This window comes from Natrix helvetica (assembly GCF_964273705.1).
Source record: "Natrix helvetica genome assembly, chromosome: 5".
Lineage (NCBI taxonomy): Eukaryota > Metazoa > Chordata > Lepidosauria > Squamata > Natricidae > Natrix > Natrix helvetica.
Genome location: NC_138551.1, coordinates 92,599,597 through 92,612,080, shown reverse-complemented (window position 1 = coordinate 92,612,080; position 12,484 = coordinate 92,599,597). Strand labels below are relative to the sequence as shown.

At 41.8% G+C, this 12,484-nt stretch overlaps 1 protein-coding gene across 1 annotated transcript in view; it reads right to left on the bottom strand.

Annotated features, from left to right (window-relative positions):
* LOC309392679 (zinc finger MIZ domain-containing protein 1-like) overlaps positions 1–12,484 on the bottom strand; it is a gene marked incomplete at its 3' end in the record, with an annotated part of 326,574 nt that overhangs the window by 240,256 nt on the left and 73,834 nt on the right. The window lies entirely within an intron of this gene.

The following is a 12,484-nucleotide window of genomic DNA, read 5'->3' as shown; positions in this document are numbered from 1 at the left end:
TCTATCTATCATCTATCTATCTATCTATCTATCTATCATCTATCTATCTATCATCTATCTATCTATCTATCTATCTATCTATCTATCTATCTATCTATCTATCATCTATCTATCTATCATCTATCTATCATCTATCTATCATCTATCTATCATTTATCTATCATCTATCATCTATCTATCTATCTATCTATCTTGGGGGTTGGACTAGAAGACCTTCAAGGTCCCCTCCAGCTCTATTCTGATTGGTTGTAAGTGTGAAAAATGGACATAAGTCACCTTTTTCAGTGCTGTTGTAACTTTTACGGTCACCAAATGAACGGATTGTAAGTCGTGGACTAATTATAATAATGGTGGACTGAACAGGAGATGGGAGCAGGAAAAAGGAAGGATAAGCTGAAATCTTCAATCTAATTTTGCATCTCATTTGTTACAAAGCCACTTTTCATGTCCTTGCAGTGCCAAGCATTTATTTGTCACTCTAGCGGAGTTGCACCTATGCATAGGCATGGAAACACGGCCCGGCGCATGTCAACCACAGCAGCTTTATCAAACAAAGCATCCAGCACCACCTTGAAATCCAATGTGCAATCTGATGAAAACCCCGTGATAATTAAAGAGGAAATAGCTGCATTCACAATCCTCTTACAGAAGTTCTGCAACAGTAGATTTTTCTAATGGGTTTAGGGCAGTGTTTCTCAAACTTGGCGACTTTAAGTCCTGTGGACTTCAACTCCCAGAATCCCCCAGCCAGCTGGGGAATTCTGGGAGTTGAAGTCCACAGGACTTAAAGTCGCCAAGTTTGAGAAACACTGGTTTAGGGCCAAACTATTTTCCCAAGTCATGCTATTAGCCCCAAAACAAATAAACAAATAAATAAAAATGAATGAATGAGCCTGCAGCCAAAGCAGCGAGTGCTAGGATTTCATTACAGCTCCTGCTGAGCAGGATAATTTCTGGTCAGAGCTTGGATTTAAAGAGAACCATGATTAAATTAGGCACCTTGGAATATTGGTTTGTGGCTAGGTTTACTTATTTACATTTCTAGCCCGTTCTAATCAATGCAGCCTTATAATGATTGAGCTCTTTTCCTCACGAGATGTGAATATATGCGAATATGTACACACGTGTCAATATCCCACCCCCAACCCAAATATTAAGAGCCATAACTCATTGCTCACTACCAGGTGTTCGATCCTGACCGGCTCAAGGTTGACTCAGCCTTCCATCCTTCAGAGGATGGTAAAATGAGGGCCCAGATGGTTGAGTGGCAAGAGGCTGACCCTGTAAACTGTTTAGAGAGGGTTGTGAAATGGTATATAAGTTTAACTGCTATTGCTATTGCTATCTACCTTCCTTCTGGAGGATCCAGATTGTTTGGGGTGGGGGCAAGATGCTGACTTTGTAAACCGCTTAGAGAGGCTGTAAAGCACCATGAAGTGTTATATAAGTCTATGTGCTATTGCTATTGACTCAGACTTCCATTTTTCCAAGGTTAGTAAAACAAGAGCCCAGATGGCTGGGGGAAATATGCTGACTCTGTAAACCACTTAGGGATGTGATATATACTTTACCACTAAAATGTTGAGCTTCACTTGGGTGATTCATTTATGTAGCTTTCTTAGTAGAATTATGTAACTAGTTTCTTTTGTTTTCTTCCGGTTTTGTTTTGTTTTAAAGGGGGGGGGGGTGTTTCAAAAAAGTTTCCCATCCTTGCCTCTCCAGACCATGGTGACTCAATTCCCAGTTGGCCTCTCCTCCAATTATATCAGAGCCCAATGGTTGGAATTAAAGTGGGTTCTTTTTAAAAAGTTTGAAATAGGAGGGTAGGCTAAAATCTCCATTCCAAGTTACTGAAACCATTTCTTTCAACCTAGAAAGACTTCCAGAACAGTTAGAAGGGTGTCAGAACATTTCTGGAAAGACGTTTGTGCACACACACACACACACACACACACGTACACACGCACGACAAATAAACATAAATCATTGCAAATTCAAGCTGTTTTGTGCCCTCCCATGAAATAGGCTTATAAGGGGGGAAATCCTCAATGAAAGTTTGCTCAGCTACAAAAGCGAGAAAGGAGGGAGGGAGGGAGAAAAAAAGAGAGGGGGGAAGGAGGATGGAAGGGAGTGAGAGAAAGGAAAAGAAAGGAAGAAAGAAAGAAAGAAAGAGAGGGAGAGAAAGAAAGAGAGGGGAAGGAGGATGGAAGGAAGGGAGAGAGGGAAAGGAAAAGAAAGAAAGAAAGGGAGAAAGAGAGAGGGAGAGAAAAAGGAAGGAGGAAGGAAGGAAGGGAGAGAGAGAGAAAGAAAGAAAGAAAGAAAGAAAGAAAGAAAGAAAGAAAGAAAGAAAGAAAGAAAGAATTTTTTTTAGGAATGAAGTACACTTGAAGGCTCACCCATCCATCTTGAAAGAAATGACAGCACTCAAAATGAAGCCAATAAAAGAGAAGCAGAATCACATTTCAGCTGACTTAATCTTAACATAAACAAATAAAATCTGATACCAGTGTACAGAAGGGCACAACTTTCTCTGCATCTGTGAAAACCGGACACTCGTAAACGTTTGTAGCTTTGGAAACATTTAGAGATTTGATTACAGTTCAGATGCAACTAACTCATAGTTATGACCGTTGCAGTGTCCCGGGGTCACGTGATCCCCTTTTTCTGACCTTCTAACAAGCAAAGTCAAGGGGGAAGCCAGATTCACTTAACAACCATGTTATCAATTTAACAACCGGACTGATTCACTTAACCAGGGGGGGGAAGAAAAGTTGCAAAATGGGGCAAAACCCACTTAACCAATGCCTCACTTTAGAAACATACATTTTGGGCTCAGTTGTGGTCATAAATTGAGGACAATCCGTAATACAACATTTAGCCATGGTTAGTTTGGAAATTCTGGCAGCTGAGTTTAGCAACATCCAAATAGCTATATAATTATATCCTTAATTTTCAAGAAATTATTACCGGTATATCCAAATTTCTTTTCCAGGAAGGGAAAACAACAACTGTAAAGCATTGTATTCTACTATTTTTGCAACTTTTCCTAAATAATATTAAGCAATCTAGCCAAAGAAAAAGGGGATTTAAAAATAATGATGATGATAATTCTGGGGCTGATTTTAAACTCCATTGCTGTTGCAGCTGATCAGCATGATTGTCAGAAGCTTTCCCCCCCCCCCCTTTTTAAAGCATTTTTTCCCCTGGCTTTTCACCTGAACCGGCAGGAAAAAAAAGTTTTAAAAAGTGGGGAAAAAGTTTCCGACGATCGTGGGGCTCACAGCTGAGTCGCACGATCCTCTGATTTTTTTTTTTTTTTTACTACCAGTTCGCAACCGGGAGGATTTCACCCCTGGGTCTCCTGTTTGGGGGGGGGGGGGGTTGGACTAGATGATCTACAAAGTCTCTTCCAACTCTGTTAATCTGTAATCTGACTGGAGGAGCATTCAGAAGCTTCAGCTGGTATAGAATACCGCCGTGTGGGAGGAAAGTGGGCCAGCTATTCCGCAGGTGTAATTTTCCAGGGGCAATTCAAAGGTGATGCTTGTCACCTTCATAGCTTGGGACCAGCCTGCCAGAGGGATCTTCCACCCAATTGTTTCTACCCATCCAATCCAGTCAGACAGGATGAGCATGTTCTGAGCGCCATCAGCCAAGCAATGTCAGCTGGTGGAGAGCAGGGAAACGTGCTTTTCCCAACGTGCCACCTGCTCCCTGGAACATCCCCCTCCAGAGATTAGGATGGCCCTGACTCTGTTGGGCTTTGGGGAGGCCTTGGAAGGCCAAGAGCCCAGGTGCAGAGTCCTGAGTGCATGAAGGGCCCTGTTTCCTGGTTATGTTGACACTGATTGATTAGTATCTCTTAGTTGCCCTCTCTCTCTCTCTCATAATTGTGTTTTTATCATTGTTCACTATTCAGAGTTACTGCTTGAGAGAGAAAGAAAGAAAGAAAGAAGGAAGGAAGGAAGGAAGGAAGGAAGGAAGGAAGGAAGAAGATGGGGGGAGGACAGGAGGAGGAGAGGAGGAGGAGGAGAGGAGGAGGAGGAGAGGAGGGTGGAGGAGGAAGAGGAGGAGGGGGAAAGAGGAGGAGGAGGTGGAGGAGGAGGAGAAGAAGAGGGGGAGGGGGGAGAAGAAGAAGGAGGAAGAGGAGGAGAAGAATCAGAAGAAGGAGGAGGAAGAAGAAGAAGAAGAAGAAGAAGAAGAAGAAGAGGAGGAGGAGGAGGAGGAGGAGGAGGAGGAGGAGGAGGAGGAGGAGGAGGAGGAGGAGGAGGAGGAGGAAAGAGAGAAAGATGTTCAAAGGAAGAGAGAGACACCGAGAGGAAAAAAGCATGTAGGAAGCAATTTTTTTTCTTGCATGGAAGTCTCCACCATCATTCAACAATTCTAACTTTGAGCAAACCGCAAAGATTCCCTGTAACATCCAGAGGCTGAACGTAGCTGCAAAAGGCAGCTTTGGTCTGTGACAAGCCTTACTTGTTTTGTGCAACAGCCTGCTTTTGTTACCACTCAACTGTCATCTCCTGCTGTTTTAACAGGAGTTTTGGCTTGCCTGACAGAACTCTCTCTCTCTCCTTTCCTTGCAATTACTGTTAAGTTTATCTGCCTGTTAGAGAAAAAAAAAGAAATGCAAGATAACTTCCAAGGTTCTTACACAGAGAGAGGGGGAGAGGGAGGGAGGGAGGGAGAGAGAGGTGGGGAGGGGAAGCCATTCTGCATTTTAAAGCCAACAATGGCTTCTAGTTATCTCCATCAGAGGATCAAAGTCCATATTTTCTAACAAAGCCAGCAACGGATAACTTTAATACTGTGATTCATTACAGCCAGAGTTCCTTCCTACAGACATCCTTTTTAGAAGTAACAGTTACATTTCCCACACAGCTCCGTTTCCTGCCATCGCCAGACCATAATAGCCGGCAGCTGTTTCTCAGAAAGCTGGTGGACCACAGCTTTCAGAAGGGACACATTTAGCGCTTGTCACTTCTTTGGGGCCATCAAGAAAAAGAGGGGGGAAGGAATACCACCTCTATCTCTGTAATCTAGTTAAAAGGGAAAAATGCATAAACTCTGTCACACTTTCTCTATTTCCTATTGTAGAAAGTTAGCACCCACTCCTCTCCTAGAAAAATGAAATATTTTAGGGAATATTAAGGGCAGAATATTTGATTTCCCTTGATGAGAAAAGGAGAAACATGTTTTAAAGGTAAAGCAGTTCGCTGCAGCTTCCTGCCCCTTCCACCCTTGTCAACGGGCCATTAAGGCCTGAGCCAGTCTATTCTACATAACAAAGCTCTACCTCCTTCGGGCAGAGCCACAATAGGAATCCCAAAGCCCTTTCATTACATCATTATCCAGCAAGGCTCAACCAAGCTTAGAACTCAAAAGACAGACAGCCTACAAAGTTAGCTAAGACCCCCGCCCCCTGGGAGTCTGACCACCAATCAGAGTGCATTTATTGCACAGGAACGGGAAACTCTCGGGTGGGGCTCAGAGAGGGCATAAAACCAGGGCACTCTCAGCATCTCTTCCTTTTTCTCCAAGATCTTCAAGGCATGTGATTCCCTTTCCCTTCCCAGGACCTCAAACCATGTGTCCTATCCACCATTAAAAACCATCTTTCCAAACAGCTGCCATATTTCCAGTGTCCTTTTCCCCACTTCACCTGCAGTGAGAATGAGAGTATCAGGTAAGTACCAACGGCCATTCTCCACGATGGGTGGAGACAGCAGTCAGATAGGAGATGGTACAGGGTTTTTTGATTCCCCTCATAGTGGGGATGAATCAATAGAGGGTACAGGCCCCTCTCCTGAGTCAGATCAGGCTTCTTCCTCCCCGGGGTTTCAACCATCCCCACTGAACTGAACCCAGGTGTGCTTTTCTTCCAACACTACCTCCATTCATTTGGAGCTCAAGAGTAAAAGTGCTATTCACCCCCCTCCCAAGCAACCTACATTTTGGAAACACTAATATTTAGGAACCTCTCCACACAGCCATGTGTCTTTCACTAGAACCAGACGTTCTGGAAGGGGTTTACGGTCACCAAAGGTCCAATCCAATCTTGAAGACCCCAAGTGATGGAGCACCCACAACTTCTGAAGGCATTTGCCAATGGATGGTTCTCACTGTCAACAAATGTCTCCTTAGTTCTAGGCCCGGGATGGCGAACCCATGGCATGCGTGCCAGAGGTGGCATGCAGAGCCCTCTCTGTGGGCACATGTGCCATCGCCAGTTGCTCTTCTGGTTTCCGGCGTGCACATGCTGATTTTTTTTTTAAAGTTCCGACGATTAGCTGTGTGACAATCAGCCGTGCCATGCGATCGTCAGAACTTTTAAAAAAACTTTTAAAGCATTTTTTTTTTACTACTGGTTCGGCCAACTGGTAGTTAAAAAAATGCTTAAAAAGTAAAAAAAAAAAAAAGTTGGTGATCAGCTGTGCAACAATCAGCTGTGCTCCGCAGTCCGTGGGAACTTTAAAAAAAACTTTTTTAGCATTAAGCATTTGACAGAGAACCTCGATACACACCTCTTCCTAAGGTGTGAATTTGACAAGGACTTGCACTCCCAATTAATTCACCAATCTCAACCAATAGACTGCTCTTCACACCAATTATATTTAGATTTTTTTTTCCACAGAAAGATAAGCACCCGAAAATCACCTATACAAAAACTAAATTCTGTGCCCAAACTAGAACATTAGCACTTAGACTTATATACCACTCCCTAGTGTTTTAAGAGGTTTACAGAGTCAGCATATTGGCCCCCAAAAATCTGGGTCCTCATTTTACCCACCTTGGAAGGATGGAAGGCCGAGTCAACCTTGAGCCGGTTAGGATTGAACTCCTGGTGTCAGCAGTGCGTTTGCCTGCAAATACTGTATTCTAAGCCCTGCACTAAGAAACTTAGGTTCAGATCCTCAGTATGATTTCCTTAATGAAATCAGATTTTTAGAATAGAATAGAATAGAATAGAATAGAATAGGGAATGGGAATAGAACAGAATAGAATAGAATAGAATAGAACAGAACAGAATAGAACAGAATAGGGAATGGGAATAGAATAGAATAGAATAGAATAGGGAATGGGAATAGAACAGAATAGAATAGGGAATGGAAATAATAGAATAGTATAGAACAGAACAGAATAAAATAGGGAATGGGAATAGAATAGGGAATGGGAATAGAGGAGAGGAGAGGAGAGGAGAGGAGAGGAGAAGAGAAGAGAAGAGAAGAGAAGAGAAGAGAAGAGAAGAGAAGAGAAGAGAAGAGAAGAGAAGAGAAGAGAAGAGAAGAGAATTCTTTATTGGCCCAGTGTGATTGGACACACAAGGAATTTGTCTTTGGTGCATATGCTCTCAGTGTACAAAAGGAGAATAACAATATATTCATCAAGAATAAAAAGATACAACACTTAGTGATAGTCAAGATTACTAATAAGCTATCAAATCATACTAGGAAACAAATAAAAGCAATATAAATTGAAAGATATAAGCAACATGGTTATAGTCATAAGTGGGGAGAGAGAGATATTAGGAAGGAAGAATAATAGTAATATTATTGTGTTTTTTAAATTGTGCTTGATTGTTTTAACTTTTATGACCTAGTTCTCAGGCGAAAGCAACCACAACCAGAACCACTCATGAAGAGTGGGTCAATTTTATTGCAGGTCAGTTATGTTAACAAGAATCTGACCAGACATGCTTTTCTTTGGGAACGGCAAGGTAAGGCTTCAAAGATACTTCATTGCAAGGACTCTCAGTTCAGCCCCTTATTTACTCCTCCTTCCAGTCTATCTGGAGATTCCATCATATCAGTCTAGTAAACTAGTAAATGTGTTGTGTTTGGGTTTAAGAAAGAGAATAAAATGGAATTTAAAAAACAATAATTTTATCTCAGCTACAAGAAACATTAAAAGAAAAACAACACCTCATCTGCCACTTAACCTCAGTCAGGTCTGAATCACACAGCCATTTTAGAAGACTAGTCCACTGGGGTAGAACATGTATCTCTGGGCTGAAATTTAGGACAAAAAATTACTTCATTCTCCCACAGTCCCACACAAGAAAATTGAAGTTTCAAAAAATATTTTAACTTTTCCTATTTTTTTTAATCGAAGGGGGACGGAAGTCCAGATTACCACCAAAATCAAGGTGGGATTGATAGATTTACGGTTTTCAGATCTACTGTACATGATGGGATTTACAAAGGCAATAGCACCAGGGTTGGAAAAAACCCTAACTAATTTTAGGTAAGCACACCAAGTTGGCTTTATGGCCAGAGAAGTGGATCTTTCTTTTTTTCTTTCTTTCTTTCTTTCTTTCTTTCTTTCTTTCTTTCTTTCTTTCTTTCTTTCTTTCTTTCTTTCTTTCTTTCTTTCTTCTTTCTTTCTTTCGACAAGTTATGATGATGCTCTTTTCTGAACTTGGTCTACTAGAGAAGAATATCCGTGGGGAAGGGCAGTGAGATTGAAAGTAGTATATATTACCGTATTTTTCAGAGTATAAGACACACCTTTTTCCCTCACAAAAGAGGCTGAAAATCTGGGTGGGTCTTATACACTGAATACAGCATCTTTTTGCCTCCTGAAACTCCGCCCCTTCACCAAAATGGCTGTGCATAGCCTTTAGAAGTCTTTCAGAGTGTTCCTGGGGGCTGGGGAAGGAGGAAATGAGCAAAAAAACAGGCTGTTTTTTGCTCAATTCCCCCCTCCCCAAGTCCCCAGGAGCACTCTATAAGCCTTTTAAAGGCTATGCATGCCCTTTTTAAGAGAAAAAACGGGCCTGTTTTCTTGAAAAATGGGGCATTTTTTGCTCATTTTTGCCCCACCCTCACCCCCCAGGAGCACTCTACAAGCCTCCTAAAGGCTATTCATGCCCTTTTTTTAAAACAAAACTGGGCCCGTTTTCACGAAAAACTGTTTTGGGGAGGTTTGCACAGTGCAAAAACTTTTTTTTAAATTTGCCTCTTCAAAATCTTGGTGCGTCTTATACTCCAGTGCGTCTTATACTCCCAAAAATATGGTAACTCACTTTGACTTAAGATGTCATCATTTTTAGTCTGTCCATTTCACTTATTACTCTTTGGCCCCAGGTTGGTGAAGTCGTGGAACAAAGATTCCATGTTAGCAAACCACATGAGTATGGGCCTCTCAAAGAGTTATGAGTACATTGTAGATCAATATATTGAGTATATTGTTGATCAATATACTCAGGAGGCAACAGGCTGGTGTTTCTCTATCTTGGCAATTTAAAGATATGTGGACTTCTAAAGTGCAAAGAAGATCAACTAAGATGATTAAAGACCTGGAGACAAAAACATATGATGAATGGTTGTGGGAATTGGGTATGGATAGTCTAGAGAAAAGAAGTAGGGGGGAACTTGACAGCAGTCTTCCAGTATTTCAGGGGCTGCCACAAAGAAGAGGGAGTCAAGATATTCTCCAAAGCACCTGAAGGTAGGACAAGAAACAATGGATGGGAACTAATCAAGGAGAGAAACAACCTGGAATTAAGGAGAAACTTCCTAACAGTGAGGACAATTAACCAATAGAAAAGCTTGCCTTCTGAAAAGTTGTAGGACAGTGGTTCTCAACCTTCCCAATGCCGTGACCCTTTAATACAGTTCCTCATGTTGTGATGACCCCCAACCATAAAATTGGTGTCTCGGTTCCTAAGACCATCGAAAATACGTGTTTTCCAATGGACCTACAGTAGGTGACCCCTGTGAAAGGGTCATTTGACCCCCAAAGGGGTCCTGACCCACAGGTTGAGAACCACTGTTGTAGGGGCTTCATCACTGGAGGTTTTAAAGAAAAGACTGGACAGCCACCTATCTGAGATGGTATAGGATCTCTTGCTTGAGCAGGGGGGGTTGGATTAGAAGACATCCAAGGTCCCTTCCAGCTCTGTTCTGATTGATTGAATTCTGGGAGTTGAAGTCCACACACTACCACTATTGAGAAACACTGCAATAGACAGAGATGTTTGCTTGACCCAACATGAATCCAACCCCAAGAGAAGTTGAACCTGTATAAGAGTCAGAGCTTTGGCAAGGAAACCCAACTGCCCATCTGTTTTAGAAGACAATTCTCAAGGTGGAAACTGCAACCATTAAGCCAAGTGCCTTGGCCAGCATCAACCTATGCCTGGGTTCTCACAGAGACCAAACAATGCCCATCAACAAAGAGGTCTTCTTTTGGCAGCTTGTCTTGCCAAACTCAAACACTTGCTGTCCTAAATTGATGCCTCCATGATAGCAGACCTTTAGCTTAGCTTTGCCATCGCTTCTTCTTCCTCTCTGCGATTTAGAAAAGCAGAATCAGAGCTGTTATTTTTGGATCAGATATTTCCATTTGATGTCAAGCTTGGCATGAACAGAAAGCAGCTGTTCTCTCGACTTCCTCCGGAGAATATATTCATCATTAAATCTCCCAAGCCTGTTTAAAACCATGCTAGTGGAGTTTTTTTTGGGGGGGAGGGGGTTGGTTTTTTAAAGTGGAGTACCCTTTCTTAAAAACCTACTGTGAATTCATTAAATTATTCATCACTCTTAAATGGGCGGAGGGAGGGGATTTAAACTATTTCTAAGCCTTATCAATCATTAATGCAATTTCCTGAGAAATATCGAGATATCTTGTAGGAAAACAAAAGCCAGGTGGGATGGTTTTTACTTTTGGCAGGGAGAAGAGGACAAAAGGTGAAATCAAGATGGAAAGTGGGAGAGGACATTGTCTGTTGGGAAAAAAAAATTGGCCCTTAAGAATAACATCTAGATCATATAAATTGTTAAGTGAAGACTATGGTGAGGAAGCACAAAAGTTTTGTAACCCATCGACACACTGTATGTAACTGGAAGATGGTTTTATGTTTTATGTTTGTCTGTGTTTGTTTGTTTAAAGATAAATAATAATAATAATAATAATAATAATAATAATAATAATAATAATAATAATAATAATAATAATAAAAAGAATAACATCTAAATCAGCGGTGGTATTTAGCCAGTTCGGAGCGGTTTGAGCAAACCACTAGTGGCAACCTACCTGCCTCGATGCTATGCCGTCCTATTTATCCACGTTTTCTAAGCTGCGTACATGTGTGTGGACATTTCGATGCATAGTAAAACCGGTGTTAAAATTATGTGAAACCCACTTCTGGTCTAGGTGTAACTTCAGGACTGAATATGCTACCATTTAAAAAAAAAGCCAATTTACATATTGTGCAACAAACCACCCTACTTGTGTACAGATAGTCTGGGCAAGATAATTTACCTAGCTGATGCACATGCTTGCACACCTGTGCAGATAGAGAAACACACATATCTCCTGTATCAATCAAAGCTTCATCATGTTCAAAGGCCGGCATAAACGCATATCTTACATTATACCTGAAAACAGACTGGACACAGAAATGCACATAGTTATTCCCAAGACAAATACGGATCACAGAAGAGATTTGTATTTCTGGCTCAGGGTTGAGGTGAGGGGTCCTTGGTGCTCTCCAGGGTTGTCTTAATGCATGGGCCTGATGGGCACTTGCCCGGGGGGTGGGGGGGGAGGCTGAAAATCTGAGTGCATCTTATATACCGAATACAGCATTTTTTGCCTCCCGAAGCCCCGCCCCTTCACCAAAATAGCCTTATGGAGGCTTTCAGAGAGCTCGTGGGTGCTGGGGAGGGCAGAAATGAGTAAAAAAACAGGCCATTTTTTGCTCAATTCCCCCCCCCCCAGCCCCCAGGAGCACTCTATAAGACTATGCATCCAATTTTTTTGACAAAAAAACCAGGCCGTTTTTGGGAGGTTTGCAGAGTGCAAAAACTTTTTTTTTCTTTTGGAAAGCTCTTTAACTGATTGATGAGAATTAGATTGATCAAGTGCTGTGCCAGCAGAAACAAAGTCTTAGGTGCTGCAGATTGTCAGCTATTTCCTTCTCCAGCATATGGATAAATCCACCTGGAAACATCTACCTACCTACCTACTCTCTCTCCCTCCCTACCTACTGTATTTCTCTCTCCCCCCTCTATCTACCTACCCTCTCTCTCCCTACTTATCTACTGCATTTCTCTCTCCCTCTCTCCCCCTCTATCTACCTATGTACCTACCTACCTACTCTCTCTCTCCCTACCTACCTAATGTATTTCTCACTCTCTCTCTCTCTCTCATCTACCTTCCTACCTAACTACCTAACTACTCTCTTTCTCTCTCTACCTACCAACTGTATTTCTCTCTCTTTCTCTCCCTCTCTATCCCTCTATCTACCTACCTACTTTTTTTAAAATTTGCCTCTTCAAAACCTTGGTGCGTCTTATACTCTGGTACATCTTATACTCCAAAAATACAGTAGTTTGGTAATGAAAAGTCTGCAAGAAAACAAGCAAACTCAGAGAGCACCAAGGAAATGGCAATATTGAGCATGTTTTTCTCCTTTGTATTAAATATTTTAAGTATGATCCTCCTTCACAGAGAAAGAGTTGTGGTAACATGCAATGGTTTT